The 17,698-nt window shown below is 39.7% G+C and overlaps 1 protein-coding gene across 11 annotated transcripts in view; it reads left to right on the forward strand.

Moving 5' to 3' along the window:
- Positions 1–16,264: 16,264 nt before the first annotated feature.
- baz2ba (bromodomain adjacent to zinc finger domain, 2Ba) overlaps positions 16,265–17,698 on the forward strand; it is a 90,088-nt gene continuing 88,654 nt past the window's right edge. For 6 of the 11 annotated variants that reach the window (XM_084052969.1, XM_084052966.1, XM_084052975.1 and 3 more), the window contains exon 1: positions 16,265–16,675. The gene's annotated coding sequence lies outside the window, so the exon portion shown is untranslated. The remainder of the gene's footprint in view (positions 16,676–17,698) is intronic. The other 5 variants (XM_084052970.1, XM_084052971.1, XM_084052973.1 and 2 more) reach the window with 2 other exon arrangements.

The raw sequence follows: 17,698 nt of genomic DNA on the forward strand, positions 1-17,698 counted from the left end.
GGCAACCGCTGTTTTCAGCTATTTATATAAATTATTAATAACACCATTTCTGATTTGTGTGAAGTCATTGACAGTGATACAGGGTTGTATCAACTGGCTTTCTGAGTTTATAAACTAATCAACAAATCTGACCAACATGCCCTGTCTTCAAGGTTAATGACTGAATGAAATAAACCAGAATGAGAGCTGTCTGTCTCTGTGTGTGTGTGTGTGTGTGTGTGTGTGTGTGTGTGTGTGTGTGTGTGTGTGTGTGTGTGTGTGTGTGTGTGTGTGTCGGGTTGGGTGGGGGCATTCCAAAGGTCACCAGAAAGACCCAGAAAGACCCTGCATCTACCAGATGCATCTACCAGAAAGACCCAGAAAGACCCTGCACCTATATAGGCTATATATATATATATATATATATATATATATATATACATATATATATATTGTCTTTGGGGTATTTTTTGTCACTGTACATTAGCACATGCATGAAATTTGACTTCTACATTTACCCATCCTAACTATTATGACCAGCAACCTGCAAAGTCAGGGTAACTAGAACAGAGGGCAAATATTGCGGCATGGTCATGCTGGACCTCCAGAAGGCTTTTGACACCGTTAATCACCCGATTATGATCAATAAGCTCAGAGCAATAGGTTTTGATGACACGTCAGTGAACTGGATGAGATCCTACCTGGAAGGGAGGGAGCAAGTGGTGGAAGTAAACGGCACCCAGTCCCCCCCCCTCCCAGTGACTTGTGGTGTTCCCCAAGGAAGTATACTAGGACCCTTACTGTTCCTGATATATGTGAATGACATGTCGTCAGCCTGCGACTGCAACCTGTTCCTGTTCGCAGATGACTCGGCCCTGCTAGTCTCGGACAGGGACAGGCTGCAGGTTGAGAAAACTCTCAGCTCTGAACTCAACAAGATCTGCATCTGGCTCTCCGACAACAAGCTCTCATTACACCTGGGCAAAACGGAATGCATCCTCTTTGGGTCCACTCCTAACCTCAGAAAGGCAGAGAGCTTCACGATCAAAGCGGGTGATGATATCATCAAAAGAAAAAACGAAATTACCTACCTGGGCTCTATCTTGGAGGCTGACCTCTCTGGTGACAAAAATGCTGAAAAAAACGATCAAAACGGTCCACAAAAAAACACGCTATTTGCGGAGTATTGATCGTAAAGTCAGTAAGAAGACTCTGAAGACTCTTGCAGTGGCCCTCATACAAGGTCATTACGATTATGCATGTACTTCATGGTATCACAACACCACCAAGGCCTTAAAAACAAGGCTCCAAACATCCCAAAACAAACTTGTAAGGCTACTTCTTGGCCTCAACTACAAAATCCATCTAACCCCTGATCATTTTGATAGGATTGGATGGCTTAGGGTTGCGGACAGAGTACAGCAACTTGCTATGGGCCTTGTCTTCAAGATATATCACAACATTGGGATCCCCCTGTATTTGTCAAAATACTTCCAAAATGTTAATGATGTCCACGATCACAATACCAGAGGCAGCTCCACAAACCTTGTCCAACCCTTTTTTGGCTCAACAAAGGGAAGTAACTCGTTCTCATGCTATTCATCAAAAATGTGGAACGTGCTCTATAGAGTTGCAGTGTTGGTTGCAGTGTTGGCCTTGAGGTCAAGTGTAAGGTGCTGTGTTATCGTGTGATTTCACCCATTTGATTCCCCTCTCTAAGCCTGCAGCCATCAGAAGTGGAGCACAAGCAAGCTGGTTTTTGTGGGAAGCATTTGGGGAAATGTTATGTTGTATGACATTGCTCACTTCAGATTTTAAATGTATTTGGAATAAAACTATGTTTTATTGAAATTCCTTATTTTTACTAAATGCTAATAAAGATTGTATATTTTTCTATTATACTTGAGTCCTGCCTGTTGATCATTATAGCGGGGTAACATAAGGTTAGAAATAAGATTATGGTTAGGCATAGTTTAACTGAGGTTAAGATTAGGAATAAGTTTAGGGTTTGGCACCGTTTTACTGAGGTTACGTTTAGGAATAAGGTAAGGTTTAGCCGTTTAGGCATAGTTTACTGAGGTTACGTTTAGGAATACCAGGTGTTCCGAGGTCGCCGGATTTGCCCCGGGGGGACTGTGTTTTGGGGCGAGCGCTTTGGTATTCCGTGTGAAGGCCGCTGTTGCCCGCGAACTCTAGAACCGGTGATCCAACCATGCCAATATACATGGTATGGGCATATACTAATGATATCAGGGATCTCTAGTAATCTAGATATCCTTGATGAGATCCCGAACCACTAGCAATCTAAATCTGCAAATTTTACTAGTAGCTGGAGTTGTCAAATAATTGCAGTGGAGTAAAATGTATAATATTTGCCTCTGAGATGTAGTGGAGTGGAAGTAGGACTATAGCCTAAATTGTCAAAATTAATTAAATACTAAAGTAAAGTAAAAGTACCTCAAAATTGTTGCAAGTACAGTACTTGAGTAAATGTACTTTCCACCACTGTCCACATCGGTCTAACTACCTTCTCCAACGTTTCTCTGAGTGTACGGTTGTTTTTGTCCGCACCCCAGTTGTTTTCATACTCTTGCCCTAACAAACCATAAATGGGACTATAATTTACCAAAACACATATCATGGTGATTGAAAGAAGACTTTAAACTAGCGACTGGAAGCATATAGTATTTATGACGATGTTTATTAAGGTAATAAAATCAAGTGTAAAGTTTGTCCATAAACTAAACTCATCCGCTTGAATATAGCCTAAAGTAAAGTAAAAGTACCTCAAAATTGTTGCAAGTACAGTACTTGAGTAAATGTACTTTCCACCACTGTCCACATCGGTCTAACTACCTTCTCCAACGTTTCTCTGAGTGTACGGTTGTTTTTGTCCGCACCCCAGTTGTTTTCATACTCTTGCCCTAACAAACCATAAATGGGACTATAATTTACCAAAACACATATCATGGTGATTGAAAGAAGACTTTAAACTAGCGACTGGAAGCATATAGTATTTATGACGATGTTTATTAAGGTAATAAAATCAAGTGTAAAGTTTGTCCATAAACTAAACTCATCCGCTTGAATATAGCCTAATTGCTTCTGCAACCAATAAACAGTGGTGAAACAGCGACTACAGGCCATTCATATTCTGTCACACTTCCTATATACTATAGCCTCAATTTACTTGCCGGATGCTAGCCCCTTGGGGTAAACACAATGGAGTTCGATTCAACAGGACTAAATGAGGCGAGATGTGAAAAGTTAACATGGCAGTTTATCAAGGTGGTCCAACCTTTAAACAGCTGCTGCTTCATATATTCAATATTCATGGATCTCTATGTTGAAGCCACTGTTTGTCAAGTGCAGAGTTTCTCAAACTTTTGTGTTGTGATCGGTCAACACTATTAGGCTACTACTGTACATGTAGCATTGTCATGGACTGCATCGATAGACAATGTTTAGAGACCGTGACCACTACTGCCTTCTGCAGTGGCTTTAATCTGCTGTCTTCTCTAACCTCTCTTCTTCGGGGGGTAGCCTTTGACTTCAGTGGGCCAGTTTCGAATTGCAGCCACCTGTGGGTGCTCTTTTAGAGCGGTTTTGAAGGAGTGCAGGAGAACACATTTAACCGTTTGAGCCGAATCTGGGTTGAACGTGATTAGTGGAGCTCCCTCTGGTGTTGTGATTGTGGACGTCATTGACGTTTGTGAAGTAGTTTGACAGGTGCATGGGTGTCTTTGTGGTGTAGTTTATCTTGTAGGCCAGGCCCATTGCAAGTTGCTGTACTCTGTCCTCTACCCTGTGCCATCCGATCCTAGCAAAATGAGCAGGGTTAAATGAGTTGTAGATGTAAGGCCAAGCAGTAGCCTGACCAGTTTGTTTTGGGATGTCATGTCTGGAGCCTTTTTATTTTTATTTTTTAGAATTTATTTTGGGGCTTTTATGCTTGTTTTTATAGGACAGTAGACTGACTGACAGGAAATGGGGAGAGAGATGGGGAGTGGCACGCAGCAAAGGTCGTCGGGATCGGGACTCGAACTCGCGATACACTGTCAAGAGGGTGCCTGGACCGCCACGCTGTGGCCCAGGCCAAATCCTTGTTTTTAAGGCCTTTGTGGTGCACCATGAGGTGCATGCATAGTTGAAGTGACTTTGGATGAGTGCTCCTGTTAGAGTCCTCAATCTATTCTTACTGACCAGTGACCAGTGAGGAGATCCTGTACAAAAATCTTGTTCTTTGGTTGACTTTTTTGATTACTTTAGTTGCCATTTATCACTGGAAAGATTTGCCTCTAAAATGGAACCCTGGTAGGTAATTTCCAATTTTCATTTTGTAATGATAGTTTGGTATGTGCAAGCCAGGTGCAGATTCTACCGAGTTCAGAGCTAAGGGCTTTTTCAACCTGCCACTTGTCCGAGACCGGCAGAGCCAAGTCATCCGCAAACTTGTTAGAATAACAAATGTGTTATCAGTTATATACTATGATGCTATTATTTATGTTGGGACAGCAACAGAATTAATTCTTACGACTTTTTGTGCCATCCTGATAACTCTACTGTACTATGCACCTCTGTGAATTGTATCATGAATTTATCAAATAAATCAAATCAAAAAACGAATTGCAGTCACAAGCTGACAGAATTAATTCTTACGACTTTTTGTGCCATCCTGATAACTCTACTGTACTATGCACCTCTGTGAATTGTATCATGAATTTATCAAATAAATCAAATCAAAAAACGAATTGCAGTCACAAGCTGATATCATGTCGTTTACATATATCAGGAACAGTAAAGGCCCTAAAGTATGCTTCCTTGCGGAACGCCACAGCTCACTGGGAGGGGGGGGACAGGGTTCCGTTCACCTCCACCACCTGTTCTCTCCCCTCCAGATAGGATTGCATCCAGCTTACTGATGTGCTATCAAAACCGATTGCTTTTAGTTTATCAATCAATATAGAGTGATTAACGGTGTCAAAAGCCTTTTTGGAGGTCCAGCATGAGGTCCAGCATGACCATGTAGGAGTATTTGCCCGTGTCCACCTCATGTTTGATGGATGTGGTCGTTCAAATAGAGAAGGCATGTGTCATTGGATTGAGATGCTCTGATGCCAGATTGAAATTTGTACATTTCTTTTTTTTTTTTTTCCCAGTAAGATACTTTTCAACCTGTTCATAAACTAATTTCCCCATAACTTTCAAGATGGAACTAAGAATAGAAATGGAGCGGCAGTTGACTCACCTGACTGGCCCCATTTTATAGCAAGCAGCAGCAATGAGCAGCAGCAAACACCTAGAAGTTGATCCCAAAAACCTGCAATGGACAGATGATTTCACTTATATTTTACCATCTCACACCAATCCTTTACCACGATTTGATTTGTCAAATTACAGTGTCAGTTATCAAGGTCGCCATAACGACCGCCATTTTATTAACTGGCTCCCGGGCCCCGGCCCTTTGCCATTTTTCTAATGTGACCGTCATCAAGTTAAGCTATTTGAGTATCCCTGGTACTAACAATATGATGCATGATGGAGCAGGGATTCGGATTCTGAGGGTATAGCTCAGCAGTTGTCAGGGAATCAGAAGGCTCCTGGTTAGATCCCCCGCCCCCTCCTGGCATCATATTGAAGTGTCCTTGAGCAACATAATGAACTGGTGGCTTCCTCCAACATTGATGTGTTATGAATGGATGAATATGAGGCATACATTGTGTAAAGCACTGGCTGATGCTATAAATTCAGAGCAGTTAGCATATAGGGCATGTGCAGGATAGATAGAAAACAGATACCAGAAGCAGTGAGGGGTATAAAAGGCTATCTGAAGTAGGCCATTGAATATAAATTAGATTATGCATTGTATTTGAAATAAATGTGTTTATTGCCTCCTTAAAATAGTACACAGCACAATACAGGTCAAGTACCCCAGTGAAACACAGATGGTCCAGCATCCTGGTTGATGTTGTAAACAATATTGATGAAATAGTGACAGTCATAAATAGAGAGATGGTCTACAGTCTGAGAAAGCTCACTATTATAACAAGCCATGTCATTTGGAAGACAGAAATGCTGTGTTTGTTCATATTTTCTGAGATTTAGGAGTTGGTTATAATAATGTCTGTATTTAAAATGTAATGTTAAATATCATTCTTCCATTGAACCACTGGTGAATAACCAATGATGTGATGTGCTACGTATCGTATGTTCTCTATTACAATAGGTGAGGATGAGGATCAATATTTATAGCGATATCACATCTTACTTTTATTCAGTCATCACATACAGTACTACAGCTACTGAAAGTGTCCCACATTATAAATACTTTGATTGATGATAAATGACAGATTCACTTTTAAATTTCATATTGACAATGACAACCAGGTTAAAAAGCTGTAGACAAAACCTAGCTTTCTTTGCAGAAATAGAAGTGGCTTTCCCATGTTTAGCAGAACATTAATTGATTATGGTCATATTACTATATACATGCTGCTGTTAAGCCCTAGATGCTATATTACTCTGCTCTCTAAGATTTGGTGAAACTTACAGTACCCATCATTGATTAAAAGGTTTGCTTAGATCAACAGTAGTATATCTTTGTTTACGTGCCCCTGAACAAATTACCTATCGACTTCACTAGTAGACTACTATTAGACCTCGATGTACTGTAGGAGCCTATCAAACCATATTTCAGGACTGGGTTACATTACATGTCTCTCGGGTGAACTCCGAATTCAGAAAGATTACTTTTAGTTTTTGTGCTCTGCAGTCATAGAATAATCTACAATGCACTTTAAATGTTGACTCCCTGATATCATCAGGACCTTTTAGAAATATGCTTAGAAATCTTGATCTTTTTCAATATAGTTGTTTAAACTAGGAATTATTTGTAATCAATATTGTTGTGTTTTTGTAATCTGATTAAGCCATTAGTTTATTTTGTTGTTGTATGAATGAACATACACCACTACGCTACTACACATGACAATTTAAGGCTGATGTCATTATGGAAGCAGAGTTTAAACTGGTAGTCACTAGGGGGCACAGTACTACCAGCTCCAAGAAAAGCAGCTTGGAGCTGCTCTGTTATTTGATTTCAGGAGCTTACAGTTTGTTTTTATTAAGGATGTAATTAAAGGCATTTCCAACAGGTTTAACATTATTTAAATAATTGATCTTAAAATCATTGTAGCACGTCAAAGTAAATCCAGAATTGCTAGCATGTGTGTAATTTGTTTTTGTTTTTTACTCCCCACCAAAACTTGAGAAAACACTGATCAAATTAAATCAATTAAAATTGACTACAAACTTTTTTACAAACATTATTTCAATATTGGTATCATTTTTTTGTCGATCAAACATTTTACCATGTCAAAACAATATTTGATTCTGTTAAAATCAAAATGTAATGACAGTGTTTGATGTCATTTTTAAGCAGTGAATGAGTATACTACTGTGCAAAAGGTGCATAATATTGTCATGGTCAACAAAATACACATTAATGCTTTGTCAAAGAAACACCTGCAAAGGCACAGGCAGCCATCCATTATTATCCCTATCTGTGTCAAAGCAGAGGAGTGATCAAACCAGGTGTAAATCTACCTAAGGCTCATAGAACAAAAGGTGAAGGAGAAAGAGTGAAATGGATAAATATAGGGGGAGGGAGGTGGTGCAGATTAATTGCTGACAAAAAGGACACATGACCTAGACAAATGAGGAAGTACAAGGTCTGGTGGTGAGCTACAGAGGCTGCTCAAGCCCATTGCAGGTCTGTAGGCCAATGCCTTTTCTCTCCCATTGGTCTCTGCCTCCAGACACATGATTGTGCACATAGCTACGTGAATAGAGACTACGTGCTCTCCTCCCCCAGTGCTGGTGATTGGATGATAACAGAGCATTCCTTCGAGCTGTTTCTCATTCATGCTAGCTGTTACAAGGGAGGAATATTCATTTTCCACTGGGGGTAGCGAACTCCTTCAGCTCAGTGTATGGGCATGTAACCTGAGATTTCACACAATGTTCTCCTATTACTTGAATACTTTTTTCTCTCTTCAGTGGATAGGAGATGCATGGCTACTCAACTGTCCCTCTGAGCTGGTATCTGATCATTCAATGGGATACTACATGGCCTGATGTATTCACCTTGCCAATTAAATGGGCAACTGCAATCAGCATTTTTGTAAGATTTTCTTAGCTCTGATCCAAATAGAAATGAAATGAAAAATAAACAAACACACGACTTTGTCCAGGTTCAGGGAGATATCAATTATATATTTTTGTCTTCAATAAATTTAACTTGGGTTATATTACTCTCTTTTTTTGCCTTCAGACACAGAATAGCTCAGAGAATGTCTGGACTTCTCCAACTATGTGTAATCACAAAGGAATGCCCTGAGACATTTCTGCTTTTCCTCCACAAGACCCCTCTTTTCCCACGGCTCGTCCAGGTCTTGAGAATCTCTTTCCTTTCTCTCCCCCTAACAGCCTTGCTCTTTCCTTTGCTCTCTCTCTCTTTCCCCCCACCCTCTTTCCCTCTCTCTCTCTCTCTCTCTCTCTCTCTCTCTCTCTCTCTCTCTGTTGTGGAGACACATGAACACCACAAAGGGTGATTTACCAGAGGGCCACAATACATGTGTCTTTAAGAGCGCAAAGAGCAAAAAGTTGATGCCTCCATGAAACCTCTCCGAAAATGTGGTGTTCTTTCTCCTCTATTGCAGTCCAGTGTAAATCACGGAAGATTAGTTCAAAGTTAAGAATGAGGCCACAAGATTGCTCACCCTTAGAGAATTCTCTTCATGTGATTTGAGCGATCCTCTAGACAAAGATGTGAGGTTTTCTCTCTTATCAAGTTCCTGTTGCATGCTGGCAAAATCTGTTCACCACCTGGAGATGCAAACCAAGGGAGTTCAGTTGTATTAATTTATATAATACATAACCTCTCAATAATAAGTTTGATTATTAGACACATTATACTGTGGTACAATTTACAATTTAGGCATTTAGCAGACGCTGTTAATCCAGAGCGATTTACAGTAAACAAGGTAAACACAAGGTAATACACCAAAATGCATAGAGACAGTGTAGTGCCTCAGTAATCTAGGATCATAGGTTTCATCAGTCTAATCATTATAATATCAACAAATAAATAATATGGACATTGAAACTATATCCTGAGAGTTAATTGAACTGAATGTGTAAAAATGGACCCTAATATTTAGTGTTCACTTAACACTAAGGATCTTGTTTGTAAAGTCATTAAAATGCTTTATCTGGCATGCACAAATGTACATTTAAAACTTCAAAGTATAAGGAAGAAGTCTGAACCTGAAGAAGCCACACTGTGAAACAAGTTGTTCACTCCAGTACACGATACAACTATATGAACTTATGCTTTATTACACTAAAAGTTGATTTGAACAACCCTGGTGTGTGCTGGCTTACTTTGATCTTGAATATTGTATTGCTTCTGCTTTAGCTGCACTGAGTAGCGTGGCTGTGCACAGGGCACCCATACATTCTTGTACATTTAAGTATTTCTATAGCATGTCTATTAAAAGATTAGTTGAACTACAAGTATACTCTATATTTTGTTTGCAAATTTACATTTACAGGACGTGTTGAACATAATTCATAACTGGGATCGGACACATACATCTGAGCACATCAGCAACAATGGGAAAAAACAGCCACATATGTTAACACTTTAAGTCACATGTTTAAGGGGCACCATGTGAAACTCTGTGAGTCATTTACAGACATAATTCTCCATGGGCTTGCTATGTTGTTTTTCAGTTACCTACAAATGCATTTTTTTGCATTCTAACATACACAAATGTATGGCTGACAAAGGAACTAAATTGTGTCATTGAGACACAACGCTTCCAACGCTTTTGAGAGATTAATTGATATACATTTTATTATCTTTCTTTTGGTTTTGCTCTGACCATCACTGCCTCGTTTAGAAGATGTGCGTCATTCAGGGACAGTGAAAACACACAGCCGATAACATGGCACACAAACATGTTCAGCTCTCTAACTGTGTAAAGTGAAGCTTTGCTTTACTGCGTGCAATTATGAAGCCCTCTCAGAGGATTCTGAGAACATTTGTTGCTCTTAATGTTCCCCAGACACACAGTCAGTGACATCTGCATCCCTCCCGATGTGCCTGCTGCTCTTTGTTCAGGAGAGCACATTGAAGACAGAGATGATGTCACCATTGTGATCATTACTGTGCAGTGCCCTATTTTTGACCAGGCGTCTCAGAGGGCAGTCCAGCATGTCTGTCTGTATGCTGCCAGGAGGAACAGTGGCCTGCCAGTATTAATTAACATAGAGCCTGTTTTCTTCATTCTTAAGGCATTCTGACATGACTTGAAGGAAAGGCCCCCACCTAATTCTAAATGTGGATGTGGTTTTAAAAATCGTATCAGAAAGAAAGGCTGACTTTGAATAAAAAGTTGTGCCATTCTTTTTTTGTATATGCAAAAAAGATATGTTGAGCAATAATATTTGACAAATCTAGTCAGGGGTTTTAATCAATTCTTAAACCAATGTGTTCCTAATTGAAACAACTGTTATGGTTTGGCTGAAAGGTGTAACTTAATGACATATTGACAAATGCCTAATTGTCAGTGTATCAGAGAAATACATATTTTTGGGAATTCTTTAACCGTCAAGTGTCTTACAGGCACAGCTTTCTACTTTATGTTTGCGGTTTAAAATTATTGTCCTCACAGGTAACTGAGGGTCCTCTGACAGTGCCACTGAACGTAAAGACTTGGATATGCATATTGTTACCTTGTCTTTAACATTTCTTTCCAGATATTACAAATGACTTGTTCTTATGCACACTGTCAACACTACTAGTTTTGTTTTTAATCTGTCATAGATTAATATGGCCCACATTGATTATATACGATTAACATAATGTTGTCACTGTACTGTAGTCCCATATGTGAATTTTGTGTATGACAATATCTGAATGATTAATCTCCAATTTTATGATGATAGGCCCAAAGCAGTAACTGTATCAATGTAATGTCATATTGATGACCACTACAGCTCATCTTTTATGCATATACTGAATACGCTTGTTTATGATAGTAAAGGGTATGGTCTCATCTTTTCCCCAATGATAAAGATATTAAAGCATATTTCCACACAAAAGCGTTATGAACATAAAACAACTGACAAGCAGCAGACATTATTGGTACAAGCATCACCATTGTAATTAAAATATCTATTTAAACTATTAGTTATTTGGATTTATGGATTTATGTTATACAAATGAGAGCAAAATCATAGTTTAAAGCTATCAGTCATGAGACAAGATACATATTTTTTGTTCTTTGCTTTGATCTAAATGGTTCTGGTTCAAGTTACAAAGTAATTGTTTAGAAGAGCAAAACAAAGCAAGGGTGCAGATCCTCTACAAAAAATGAAATGCTAAATTTAATATGATTCATCTTGCCTTCATGTTGATAAGGATGTCTGTTGGCATTTCATGACATCTCAATTGGACTCCATAATAAGCGTACGGTAATTCTGCTTTGTTATTGGGTGAAAGTCTCATATTCCATTTAAGTAGGGTTTACATAACAGTAATAGTAATAGTAATCGTTCTCTGCTGATACGAAGTAGCACAGATTAACCTGCAAACTATTATACTGGTATTTTACTGTGAAAAGGTATCATGGCTGAATACCTTCTACTGTGGGATTTAGTTGAAAGCATTTTTATTGGCAAGTTTAAATTATAGCAGTAATGAATAAAAGTAATTGTTGGGCAATGCCTATAATAAAGCAACTGTTCAGACACGGGGGGCGGCAATGGCTCAGGAGGTAGAGTGGGCGTCTTGGAATCAGAAGGTTCCAAGTTCGATCCCCGGCTTCTGGCTGTGTGTCGAAGTGTCCTTGAGCAAGACACTGAACCCTGCGCCTGATTAGCAGGTGGTTGCCTTGCATGGTTTCCTCCTCTATTGGTGCATGAATAGGTGAATGTGAAGTACATTGTAAAGCAGTTTGAAGGATCGGAAAGACAAGAAAGGCGCAATATAAATGCAGTTAATTCACTTCACATTTACCATGGTAATGCTAAGATTTTTTTAAATGCCGAAGCTCTTCTTTATACCTCCAAATGTGTCAGATGTCAGAGAGCTTTTAATGAAATCTTTTTCGTTTAATAGAGTTAATGTTAACCAAATGCTATTCATATGCAATTGGTTTGAGCTATTGTATGTCTACACTGAGTTATATGCACACAGAATTGTATGTTCTACACTGAGTGAAAACGTCACATTTTAGACCCACATTTGTTTGCATGATTGGTGCAAGCTAAAACTTCAGCATTTAATTTTATTTAAAAACAGCCCATCATGTGTCATTAGATAGTTATTAGCTATTAATCTCATAGCTGATTGTCAAACTTTCCTTAAGTCATCTTTGTTTAAAGGAATGACCAGTTTTCAAGATTTTGTAATTATTGAGTTAAGGTTATTATTGTAAGTCATAATTTAGGATACTGGCCCTTTATGTAATGACAATTTTTGGGGGAAATAATTAGATTATAAAAATAAATTGGCTAATTATGAATGTTCCTAGTCCGTATTGTTGTCCTTCCTGAGTGATCATTCCATGGGTTTTGATGACAATACTGTACCTAAACCGTTCCACCCTACTTGTCTCGCCTAACCCAGTGGTTAGCAGTAGATTTAGCAAACGGAAAATCTGCTGACATTTGTGTGGTGTGTGTACACACTCACTTGGGTAAAGATGTGTTTTTATTTGATTCAAGGTCATTTGGCTTAGCTCAGGCTGTGGTGACATTTGCTTGTGATCTCATCCTCTATGGAGAGACGCATCATTCTAAGGCCGTGACTTGTTTCTCCACTTTCCTGGCACAAATGACTCCATGTTCCCAGAAACGGAATAATGTACTCCACTAATACTCTCTCTCTTTCTAACACACAAGCAATATGTGCACAATGTGTGCTTGCCTACACGCACGCACGCACGCACGCACGCACGCACGCACGCACGCACGCACGCACGCACGCACGCACACACACACACACACACACACACACACACACACACACACACACACACACACACACACACCACTCTACCTCTATCATTGAATGACAGTGTGAATATGCCTCATCAACGAATGAGTCACTCTACTACTCTGCTATTATGATGATTCCTCCCTTCTGTGTATTACATCACACCGCATAGAGGGTCCTGCTCAGTTAAACGTAGTGCAAGTAACACTTCAGCTAGACTCATTTCAGACAATGCACTTATTTGTTTGCAACATGTTGGTTCGTAAATGTCACACATCACTATTTATCTATTACATTTCACTGGCCATGAGAATTGTCTCTGTCAGGACCTAAAGTGCTGTATTATTGATATGCTACATGCAGTAATTTCTCAGATAAAACCTTTGATGTACCAAGGCAACATCCCCTGGCCCTCCTCCTATAACGTTAGATGAGTTCTGAGTTTGGGGATAAGGGTCAAGGGTTAATACATACTTCACTGTCACAATGAATTCCCATGAGCCACTATATCTAGCATGGCTTTTAGAATGACCAATCCTGGAATATGCACACTAGTGGTCATTACACCTCGTTCAGCCATGGATAGGGCCTTAATCAATAGCCATATTCATCCTGTATAATTGCTGAATTTCATGACAGTAATGAAATATATGCATTACCTTAGGCGCAACAGTATTCTACGTACAGCAATAGCAAATTGGTCCCTTGTGCTTCAATCACACAAGCAGTTCAATTAATTGACTTTGCAAATCATTACATCTGACAAGACAAGGAATTGTGTTCAAGTGTAGTGAGGTATTGAAAAGATGCTACAAAGAGAAAATGTTACATGAATGGTAAGAATAATTATGGGCCTGATACAGGCTTCTTACATTAACACAAAACAATAGATCAAATTACACCCAATTAAAATGGCACAGTTAAATGTCAAATGTAGAGGGCGACAGTATTGGTTAACTTCTTCATATTGTTTTAATTTGGGTTATTGGGTGTTTATTTAATGCTTGTTATGTAGGGCATCGCACAGTGAGTGAAGCCTAATTGAATTGCTTTAAAAGACAACCTTAGGCCAGTTTTCTTCTGTGTGAACACTATTTTAAGCTCCATCTGTGTTGTTCAAATTAAACATCTCAGAGTTGCTGGAAGCTCCTCATATTAATGGAATCCCACACAGTGGAGTGTGTGGGGAGGAGAGGAGATGAATCTGTATTCCCTGAATGTGTCCAGGCAAAAATCAATAAATGCAAGCACAGCTCCTCGCTTCTGATGGCTGTCCCTGTCTTTACCAATGATGGACTAATAGAAAAATAATAATTAAATCCAAATCACCACATTAATTTGTTTTCCATCAGTCTCAGGAGAGATCTTTTTTTTTATTCGTCTGTTTCTTTAGTGGCTCATTATACTTTCTAATCAAGACAAAAAAGTCCCCCTTTTTAGATAGACATGCTGCCTCCCTTCCCCCTTCCCTTCCCTGTGGTGTGCTTTCTCGCATTGCAGTCATTGTGCTGGCACTTATTATGTTACAAATGACCGAGGTACGACAGGCATTCTCAGTGTGCATGCAAAGAGGGCCCACCCTTCTAGGGCTGCTAGTGCCTTCTTCTAATGACGATGCTCCCACCCCCCCACACAGCCCTATCCCCCATACCCGCCCCCATGCGCTCTCTTTAATGAAGATTCTCCAATGCAATTAAAAATCCCTGCTTCTTGCTGCTACTGTATGACAAACACAGGCACTGTCATTCCTCATGGCCTGTCATTCCTGGTACAGGAGGCGGGGGAGGAGAATGAATACACCAGGGTGCCAGTGGCCAGAGATAGAGACTGTGTGTGTGTGTGTGTGTGTGTGTGTGTGTGTGTGTGTGTGTGTGTGTGTGTGTGTGTGTGTGTGTGTGTGTGTGTGTGCGTGCGTGTACGTGTGCGTGTGTGTGTGTGTGTTTGAAGAGCAACCCCCCCATCTCAACAGGTAATGGAAAGGGGCAGAGAGAAAAATCAATGACCAAAGACCATGGAGAGCAAGCATATAAAATAGCTTTAACTGCACAACACAAGCTGAATAAGGCCAAACTCAGGTCCATGAATGTTTTATCAGATTTCTTTCTTCCTTTTTGAATATCAGGTGTTTGAAAAGTGTGTAAAAGAAAAAAGATTTATGTTACAGTGTACATTAAAATCAAGATGGCATTTCACGTTTGAGTGAGCATGTGAGGGGCGGGTGGGGGGGCTTTGCAAACGTATATTTATTGGCATTTTTTATGTTTTTTAATGTTTATGACGCGTTAATTTAAATGTGTCCATAAATGAACGCTTCATCACACATCATAACAAGTTCATTTTTGTGGTTGATTTACGAGGTGTCTATAAACTAACAGTGAACAGTTTGTTAATCCTGTATAATACCTGTTAAAATGGACACAGCGTTGACAAAGTGACACGTGGAGACACACCAGTTGGCTGCGTTCTGCAGCCCATCCTCATCCTCATCAGGGTGGGGCATAAGAACAGTTGCCCATTCCATCTGTAAACTCCCCCCTGCCCCCTAGTTGTTTTCCAGTTGAATGAAATAATCCTCCCCCCTCCCCATGTCTGGAAACCCAGTCTGGGTCAGAGGGCCGGCGTTCAGCCTGTTGCTTATTGTGTGTTCAGAAGAGGAGGTAAAACATACAATTAGGCACAGATGGCTGTCTTTGCCAAGCAATGTATTGATCCCCATCCCATGGAAGATCTGTCCTTTTCTAGGTTTGTTTGGCAAATGCATTCTAATTTGGAACCAAAAGCCTTCCCTGTAGATGCAGAAGTCAACCTGAGAGTAAAGTGGAGTGGGATGTTGTTTGATCATTTATAATTATCATCTTGTGGGGGCTGATAAATGGGTCAGTTCGCAGCAAAATTCATAAAGGCCTATACACTTTTGTGCCTCAGCATACATTCCTATGTTACAAATACAGAATGAGAAAGTTAAAAAATATATGTTTTTTAAAGGTAAGATATGAAGTGTATAATTTATCATAATGAATAAACAAATATTCTGTACATAATATATTATAACTTCTTCAAATGGATACAAAAAATCAAGGACGATTCCACTTTCAATGGATCAATCAAGTGTTCAAAAACCTTACATAATACCAACAAAGTTTTTCAGACATATTTTTGTTTCATTATCTAATAATGTATGAGAGGACTCACTGTAGAACTTCTTCCTCAACAAGCTGTCGAATTAATATATTGACGTTGTTGACCCATGTTGTTGTGGCTCATCACAGTGTATTCTAAAAGTAATAATGGCACAAGTGCTACCTCCGTCAATAACAGTATCGCTATCATAATAGCTGCTCCATAAATATATCTTAAGTTTTCTTTGTGTGTGTCAGTTGTGGGCTGACGTCACATGGGTTCCTTGAAGTGAAGCTGAATAAACCTTGAGAAGAGTCTCCTTCAATCTGCTGTTAGTAACTAACACACACTCACGCCGAGACTCAATTACTGACCAATTCCCTTCTTTATCATCTGTTACCGACCTCTTTCAGGACGAAATCGAACAGGAAAAGGGGCAAGAGGGCCATCCGAAGTGTTACTTGAACTAAAAAATCACGTTGGAAATACGCAAAGGAGTCGAAACTAAAGGTAAGTGTTTATAGTCCAGACGTTGTGTTTTATCAGAGAACAAGCGATGTGTGCAGCAGGAGAGCTGGCTTGATTTCTTTCGCCAGCGATAGTTTCTTTTGCTTTCCGCTTGTCCCTCAATCGTCAAACTGGATATTGGTAGTAACTTGCTATAACGATTCAATGTAATTCATTCAATCGCCAGCCGGGTCTACAGTGGTAGATTTGTTCCAATACATAAAGTTTGTCTTCATTTAAAACGAAGTGGATTCTTTCCCCCGTTCCTTCCGAGTGGTGACCTGATAGTGGTATAATCGTCTTTGTGTCCTCTCTCTTGTGCCGTTCACTTAAAGCTGTCCTATTTGATCAGAGGAATTGTTTACACCACTCCGATTTTTTAAACTTTTAAACACAACTCAGGTGTATTGTTCATGTTTGTCCTCTTTAAAAAAAACGTATGAACATGTGTTACATTTGTGGTAACTCGTGTTGATTGTTGTGATCGTGTGAATGAAGGTATAAGGAGGCAAGTGGACTACCTTTGGTCTCGACTGTCCGTTTAAACACACAACAGGGCAGAATTCATCCAGTTAATAATAGCTCCTCCATGTGAAAATAAAATAATTAGTGACAAATAAAAAAAAAGCTCCTGTACTTGGACTCTTGGATGTATTCGGGGCATATAATATTAATTCGTAATATTTGCTGGAAGCAGCTTAGTGTGGTGGTGGTTGTGGCGGTGGGTCGGAGCCTCGTGCTCCTCCCGGCCGGGCAGCAGCGCTGTCTCGCGGTCTCTTCCTCAAACGCTGCTCGGCAGCAGCCCGGTCGAGTTGTTGAAATTTATCCCTTTGTGTATATTACAATATCCTCCATTTTTTCTGCCCTCTTCCAAAACAACAAGCCTTTCGCCATCTTGGGTTGATTTAAATTCCCCCAGGCATCATCATCATCATCATCGTCCCCCTGCTATCTCTCTCGCGGAAGGGGAAACGGATCCATGTTTTCAGAAAGAGAAAGTTTAGACTTGCAAAGAAAATGTTAGTA

This window comes from Gymnoscopelus microlampas (genome assembly GCF_963454915.1).
Source record: "Gymnoscopelus microlampas genome assembly, chromosome: 1".
Lineage (NCBI taxonomy): Eukaryota > Metazoa > Chordata > Actinopteri > Myctophiformes > Myctophidae > Gymnoscopelus > Gymnoscopelus microlampas.